At 40.8% G+C, this 8,010-nt stretch overlaps 1 long non-coding RNA gene across 1 annotated transcript; it reads left to right on the top strand.

Annotated features, from left to right (window-relative positions):
• The first annotated feature begins 3,060 nt into the window (after positions 1-3,060).
• On the top strand, positions 3,061-7,285 carry LOC141407942 (uncharacterized). The gene is made up of 2 exons (XR_012419568.1): positions 3,061-3,319; positions 4,726-7,285. It is a non-coding gene; the product is annotated as an uncharacterized lncRNA (long non-coding RNA).
• The last annotated feature ends 725 nt before the right edge of the window (positions 7,286-8,010 follow it).

The raw sequence follows: 8,010 nt of genomic DNA, 5'->3' as shown, positions 1-8,010 counted from the left end.
TGCTGCTGCTGCTGATCTGGGAACCCCATCTGAGAACCACTGATTTAAGTAACTTGTTCATTGCTACACAATGAGTAAGTGGCAGAATGAGTTTTCAAATTAAAAAATTTGAATACTTTAAAAATATTGTTTATTTATTTTTATTATTTATTTATTTATTTATTTATTTTGAGACAGAGTTTTGCTCTGTTGCCCAGGTTGCAGTGCAATGGCGTGATCTCGGCTCACTGTAACCTCCACCTCCTGGATTCAAGACATTCTCCTGCCTCAGCCTCCCAAGTGGCTGGGATTACAGGTGCGCACCACTACGCCTGGCTAATTCTTGTATTTTTGGTAGAGACGGTGTTTCACCATGTTGCCCAGGCTAGTCTCGAACTCCTGACCTCAAGTGATCCACCTGCCTTGGCCTCCCAAAGTGCTGGGATTACAGGCGTGAGCCACCATGCCTGACCTGAATACACTTTTTAAATATAATTTTAACAAATACCTATATTTCTTCAAATTTCCTAACATTCAACCTTTGAATTAATAGTTGATTGTTGAATTCACAAAGTACAATGATTTGGGTAGCTACTTGTTTGCATGAAATGCCCTATTCCATAATGGTCTTCATGGCCCAAAACAGTTTGTGATTTCCTAGAAGGAGAGAATTTCGGGATTTCAGAGCAGCGTCAAATCCTTAAATCAACCGTGCTTGACCACTCTTGAGGTCAGCAGTCCTACTGGGTTGTAAGAGAATGCCAGGGCTGTGACCCACCCCAGCTGGAGAATTCGTTAGGAGTTCCAAGGTGGAGCCCAGCTGAGCCGGCCACACGTGGGCACCATGTGTGCCTGAGAGGCATGGCGTTTCCTTGGTCCCCAGCCAGGAAGGACTCTCAAAACATAGCCCCTCTGGACCTCAGAGGTCTCTGGAGATGCCTTCATTGACTGTCTAAGATCCAGACGCCGCCTCCACTGCCCATGTGAGCCACTTGCAACCAGTCAGCCCAGGGGACCATTGGTACAAAGTGCTGTCTGGAGTCAGACTGAGATGTACTTTGACTTGTATCAGAGAGTTTGGGAATGTAGGAGAGAGACCTCCAGAAGCCCTTGATGAGAGATGTGAATGGAGACAAAAGATGCAGGCATAGAGCCCGGGTAAAGCCCTTAGTGGATAAAGTAAACCAGCAAAAGGTCAATGGTGTCTTCCTTTTCAGTTCTAAATGAAAATAACTGGAATTCAAATACACAGGCAGGAAGAAATGTGAACACTCAAGGACTCGAAGAAAACAGATAAACTGAAGAAAACATGGATGCCTTGGACAGAGCTGATTCCTTGCTGGTGGAAGATGGGGAATTCCTATTGCTGTGATGGAAGATGGAGGAAGGGGGAGCACACTGGGTTTACCATCAGGAGCCTGGGTTTCCAGTGCAGTCTCTGTAGAGTGTGGGCCAGATGAGTTTTGAGGCCTCTTCCTCTTCTGACGTACATAGATGTTACTTATTTATACACTCATTCATTCATTCATTCATTCATTCAGCAAATATTAACTGAGCACATTGTATGGGGCAGGTATTGTTATAGACACCGGGGTAAAAGCACAGAGCCCAATCTCTTCTCTCATGGAACTTACTCTCCAGTGATAAGAGGAAGAGAATATATAAAATAAATTATCTAGTATATTAGGATGTGAAAAGTGCCATGGAGAAAATGAAGGGAAGTAGATTTGGGTTGCAATGGCCTATATGGTGGTGTGGTTGAGAAATGGCTACTTCCATTCCCAATGACAGCATTTGTTACCATCAATAACCACCCTTTAGTTACAAAGGAGAGAAAATTAAGTCAAATTGGCCTAATGACAAAAGGAAAAATTTGGCTGCCTATAACCCAAAAGTCCAGCAGTTGTTAGTTTTAGTGGACACTGCTGTTTTTCCTCCCAGCATTCACGCCAACAATCCTTTCTGACATAACTCAGATATTCCTGTGGCTATCTAACGCTTTCCCATTTGACTTACCTACTTCCAGGGAAGGAGACACCTCCCCCAGCTCCAGGACTTAAGCCAATCAGCACATTCCCTTCTCTCATTGATCACAGTGATTGGTTCATGAGTAAGAAAGGGCTCAATGGAGCAGAATCTCAGAAATGTGTCTTGGGAGCTTTTATTTACTGACCTAGGAGGGAAACAAATTGGCACTGGCAGCTATCTCATAACCATAAGGAGGCCTGGAAATAAAATCCTAGGCTCTTGATGGCACCATTGATCCACTGAATAAACACACTCGAGTACATCTATCTTATGACTAGACGTATAAATGAGCCAAAAAACTTAGAACCTTTCGAGTTGGGCTTTCTGTTACTTATAATAGATAAAATGTCAAGTTTTCATATGTAGGTGCTCATCGATGACGTCATAGAGCTCCAGTTTCCTTCTGTGAGGGCTTCACTCTCAGCCTGGCTGCCCCCACAGTGGTCACCAGCAGCCTCATTCCTGGCAGCACCCGCCAAAGCTCTGCACTCCTGCTGCCTGGGTTCCCTTGGCTCATGTGCCCATCTCTGAACCCAGCCCTGAGGTCAGGGGGATAGAATGGTGATGATTCTGGGACAGACGCTCTCTCCCGGGGCCAGGTCTGCCACCTGCTTCATTGGAATTACATCGTTCGAGAAAGTGGGTTGTTCAGATTAAAGAGATGCTATCAGAAAAGTGGTTCATGGATGCTGGACAATCAGAAATCATACAAATTCACTATAATGCCTCATTTCCGACTTTGGTGTCTTACTTTCCTTATGTGTAAAATAAAAAAGTTGAGATAAAGTGATGTTCCCCAATAATTTTGCTGTCAAGGACCCCCTCTCTTGCCTTCCTTCGTTGCTCATTGTGGAAACCTCATTAAACTAAACTTGAAAGATTTTGTCTATAATTCCTCCATTCTTCCATGCACCATTCAACACACTGTTATGGATTGTCCACTAGCTTCTAGTGTAGTTGTAGCCCTGTGATTACAGCAGTGAAAAAGGTTGGAAGGGATGTGATCTGTTCTGTTAAATGTAATGGGAAGTCTGCTGGTGGTTTTCTTCCTAGGTCAAAATACCAGAGCTTTAGAAGAAAAAAGTTTCGTGTTCATGCCCCTTCTTCTCTGCTTGGTATGTTGGTATGAGGATGTGATGCCTGGAGCTGGAACAAAAAATTTGCAACCATGAGGTGGACATGCATGAAGACAAAGAATTAGCATGAGCACTGAGGAGCAGGAGGGGCAATCGAAGCCTGGAGCCATGATGGTTTGCACAATCCTTGGCCTTCTGTGTTGGATCTAGACTTATTCATCCAGGCTTTTTATAAGGTGAGATACAGCAAGTCTTCATTGCTTAAGGCTTAGTTAAAAGTATTTTGTTACTTGGAGTCAAAAGCATTCTTGATTGATACAGTTAGATTCAGTAGAAGTCCCCAAGCAACTTATAATCTGAAGAAGTCCAGTGAATAGAGAATTACAAATGTCACAAGTGTCCTGAAGAGGAAGTACAGGAGCTTATATCATGGGCATCTAAACATTCAAACAAATTATATTTAAAAAGTAATAAATTTTTCTACTACTTTAGAGAATTAGGTCAGAGATAGACAGAATTTTTCTTGAAGGACCACATAGTAAATATTTTCCATTGCAGGCCATATTGGCCTCTGTTGCAACTACTCAACTCTGCTGGTATAGTTTGAAAGAAGCCATAAACAACATGTAAATTAATCAACATGACTGTGTTCCAATAAAACTTTATTAACAAAATAGGCATCTGGCTGGATTGGGCCATAAACCATAGTTTGCTGACTCCTGAATTAAATACACGCAACTGAGTATGCATAAAAACAGACAATCAAGTTTAGCTTGGAATATTTAATAAAATATGGAAATACTTTTAAAATTTTGCTTTGCAAATTTCCCAGTGCCAGGTCTTTAAGCTCACACATTCTGTGAGTCAGTGATTCCTCTTTCATGCCTTCCCCTTCTCCCACAGATGTGGATTGAGAAGTGGGTCAGCTGGGCAGCTACCCAGGGTACCAATCTCTAATGAGCTTAGGAACACTAATGGAAGGAGTTGAGAAATCTATGTTGGTTCGTCTCTAATGAAAACATATACCACTGTAATATGAACCAGGCAAAGATACTAAAACATAACATTTATTAGCCCTGAAATGCTTCTGCTAGGAGTTTTGTAACTAACATACACTGCATTTACAATCGGCTCAAAGATGGCAGTTGTGGTCAGCGGAAATACCAAAACCACGTAATGAGTGGTGTGCTGTAACCTACAAAGGATGTGATTTATATTGGGGATATTAAACCTTTTAATATACCTCCCAAGAAGCTGCTTGGTTCAGAAAAACTTACAAAAGAATTCTAAAGAGAAACCCAAACTGCAGAAATGTTGGAAATATTTTAATGTACTTTTTTTTTTTTTTAAGAATATTGATTCTGTTTCAACCAATGGAAGTAAAATTGTAATTCTGATTCCGAAAAAAATTTTTTACAGAAAATCAGATTCCACCTTCAGTAACTGATGTGGTTTGGCTGTATCTCCACTCAAATCTCATCTTGAATTATAGTTCCCATAATCCCCAAGTGTCATGGGCGGGACCCAGTGGGAAGTAACTGAATTATGGGGGCACTTACCCTCATGCTGCTGTTCTCATGAGAGTGGGTGAGTTTCCACAGATCTGATGGTTTTATAAACGGCTTTTCCTCTTTTTGCTCAGCACTTCTTCTTGCTGCCGCCACGTGAAGAAGGATGTATTGGCTGCCCCTTCCGCCATGATTGTAAGTTTCCTGAGGCCTCCACAGCCATGTTGAACTGTGAATCAATTAAGCCTCTTTCCTTTATAAATTACCCAGTCTTGGGTATGTCTTTATTAGCAGTGTGAGAATGGACAAAAACACTAATGGTATGTGGGACAAATGCTTGAAGGGTATTGGATTGAAGAGTCACCAGACTGTTAGTCTAGGTGGCTCCAGTTAGATAAAAGCCCATGAACTCAAGTCCATGTTGAGACTAAGAAGGTAACACAAATGGAATGCATTGGATCCAAGGCAACAGGGAAGGGTGGAGACTGAGGCAGACTTGAGATTGTATGCCCTGCCCCATCTATTGTTCTCTCTCTCCCTCTCTGTCTCTCTGTCTTTCTCTCTCTTTTACACACACACACACGCACACACATACAGGCATGCATGCACACACCAGCTCTCTCTTCTCGACAAGAAACACACATTCCTTCCACCAATGTAGTCGAGATGTGCTGGGCAATGCTGAAGTCTAACTGTGCATCTTAATGGTTCAGGTTGCTTAATTCTTCCTTTCACTGACAAGATGAATTGTAGAAGATGCCACCCCTATCAGCATCTCATGCTATGGATCTATTAGTATCTCTATTTATGGAGAAGAGAGAAGAGAGTGATAATTTATACACACATTTGTTTTGTAAAAATTATACTCCTATCCTCTGATTGGTTCGAGTCCTCCAGAATATCACTCCTCTGTGATAGAGAATGTAGCTAGAAGGGGAAATGTTAAATCGTTTAGGAATTTCCAATTTTTATATTGCCACTTGTAGCAAACTGTGTCATCCACTAAGCCGTGCAGTTTTTCCTATGCCCAAAATGTCACAAAAAGAAAAGTAGATCACAGCAGTTTACACATGCCAAACGCATTTGTCAAATAAACAACACAGAAAGAATTGCAATTGGAATACCATCCCTGTAAATAAACAGTATTTAATCTGACTTTAATCGAAATGTGCATGCTGATACCTTCATTTATGCAAGATATGAAGCTGATATAAAGGAAAATCATGACAACAATTCCACTTGAGACATTATGAAAGTTGGGACTTCTAAAGCACTTTGAGAGGAAAAAATGAAACATTTCCTCATGCATGTGAAGAAATGTTGTTGCATTTGGTTTATAAAATGCTTCCATGTGGTAATGAATAAGGTAGAATTTCCAATTTAGTACAGTGCTAAATTGAGCTGTTATATGCTTCAGGAAGATAGATTTAGGCACTCAATAATTAAGCAAAAAACCCAGAATTGTTTGGTGTAATGGACTCAAGTGTCCTTTGCTGCCTAACTTCTATTCGTCTTCCCCTGTAAGATAATACCACTTGGAGTTTGCTTTGGGGCCGTTAATTCTCTCCCGTGCTCAGCCATTCCTGTGGACCCTTTCGCCAGCTCTCGGGACTGGCTAAAGTCAATAATCTCATCTCATCTCACCCTTCTGGCAACCATAATTTGATCCATGACGGGCAGAAACTTAGAAGCAATGAAATCTGTAGAAAAGTTTGTTAAAGCTTCTTGGGGAAAGAGGGGGAGCTCACTTCTCTTTGAGAACCACAGGAGGAGAGGCCATTCCTTCTGTGGTCTGTGTGGTGTGAACCTATGAAGACTTGAATAGCTTCTTTGTTACCAAATGGAAGACCTTGGAATTGGCAACGGGAACCTATCTGAGGTCTGAAGAATAGGCTGACTCTATGGAAAGCAGAGAGAAAAAAAAATGGAAAGGAACAAAGCTGGTCCTGATGTCACCAGATCAAGCTGTACCTGGAAGCTGGTCCTGCCCTTTGCCTTTATAGTGATAGAAGTCCATAGGTACTATTATTCTTCAAGCGTTCTTGAACTGGATTTCCTATCCCTTTCAAAGGAAATATTTGTAACTCATCATTTAGCTTTGGCAAATGGATGATGATATATTATTAATAATACATTTTTGATGAGTTATGCCAGGAAAACGGGGCCATTCTGTGGGTTTCTGCTTTGTTGTTTTGTTTACTATATTGTTTTCAATTGGAATTAATACCTCCTTAAGTCATTTTATTACTAGTCTCCTGTTTCATACTTCGTAACATAGTTTAAGTACCATCTTCCCTATGAATTCATTATTAGATAAGATTATAAAGACTCTAGTTTTAGATCTGCTGAGGCTGCCCCATGTGGTTAAGAACATGTGTGTTAGGTTAGATAGATGTGATTTTGAAGCCTGGGCTCCCCAATTACTAACTAAGTGACTTTGAACAGTTTACCTAAATTCTCTAAGATACTTCTCCCACCCTAGAAAAATACTGTTAATAACAGCATCTTATCTCAGATGACTTTCAGGAAGACAAAATGTTATAATGCACGTACAACACTCATCACAGCACCGGACACAGAGTAACTGCTCAATAAATGTTGATGCTGTTTATCTTATTGTTATCATATGTATCAAAGAACTCATCATATACAACGAGCCCAATAAATTCAAGCTACAGTAATTAGCTCAATAAATATTTTCTATATAAAAAACATTTAAAAAATGATGAGCAGATGGTTGAATGAATATACGAGTAAATTAAGATATGATTCATTGAAAAAAATGAATGAATGAATGGGAACTAGAAAATGAGAGGTGATAACACAAATTGAGGGGCAGGGCTAAGGGATGAGGAGGAGAAAATGATGGAAAGGCACCCTGTGCTTTATGGGAATGCCCTTCTTGTGATCTGCGTCTCCATCAGGTGGAATGTTCTGCAATGCTGCTCTCTTCATACTCTCATTACTGCAGGTCATCTGTCTGGAGCTTGTTGATGGGCAGCTTTATAGAGAGCTATAAAGCAGCACTTATGGCCAAAGTCATCATCGTTTGTTGAATTCTGTGCTTATGGTGCCCACATCATTTTCTCTCCTTTCTCTAGGTCATAGTCATTCAGTACACACATGGAGTTTAGCATAGATGGCTTAATTCCTCATACCGCCTCCCCATAGCCTCTGAAATAAAATTCAAGAGACCTCAAGACCCAAAAGATAAGTAAGAATAAGTAGGATAATGTGGACGTTTATTGAGTACTTATTTTAGTTCAGACCCAAAGAGTTAGCTAGGCAAAGATAACTCACCATCTTGAGCGAACCATCTCATCCAACCTTTACAACTATATGCGTCAGGTACACTCATTAGCTCAGCTTTGCTGATGAGGAAACAGATACACAAGGTTATATTACTTGTTCAATGTCAC

The sequence above is a fragment of the Macaca fascicularis genome, chromosome 10 (assembly GCF_037993035.2).
Source record: "Macaca fascicularis isolate 582-1 chromosome 10, T2T-MFA8v1.1".
NCBI lineage: Eukaryota > Metazoa > Chordata > Mammalia > Primates > Cercopithecidae > Macaca > Macaca fascicularis.
Note: the sequence above shows the minus strand (reverse complement) of the source record. Positions and strands in the feature narration are given on the sequence as shown.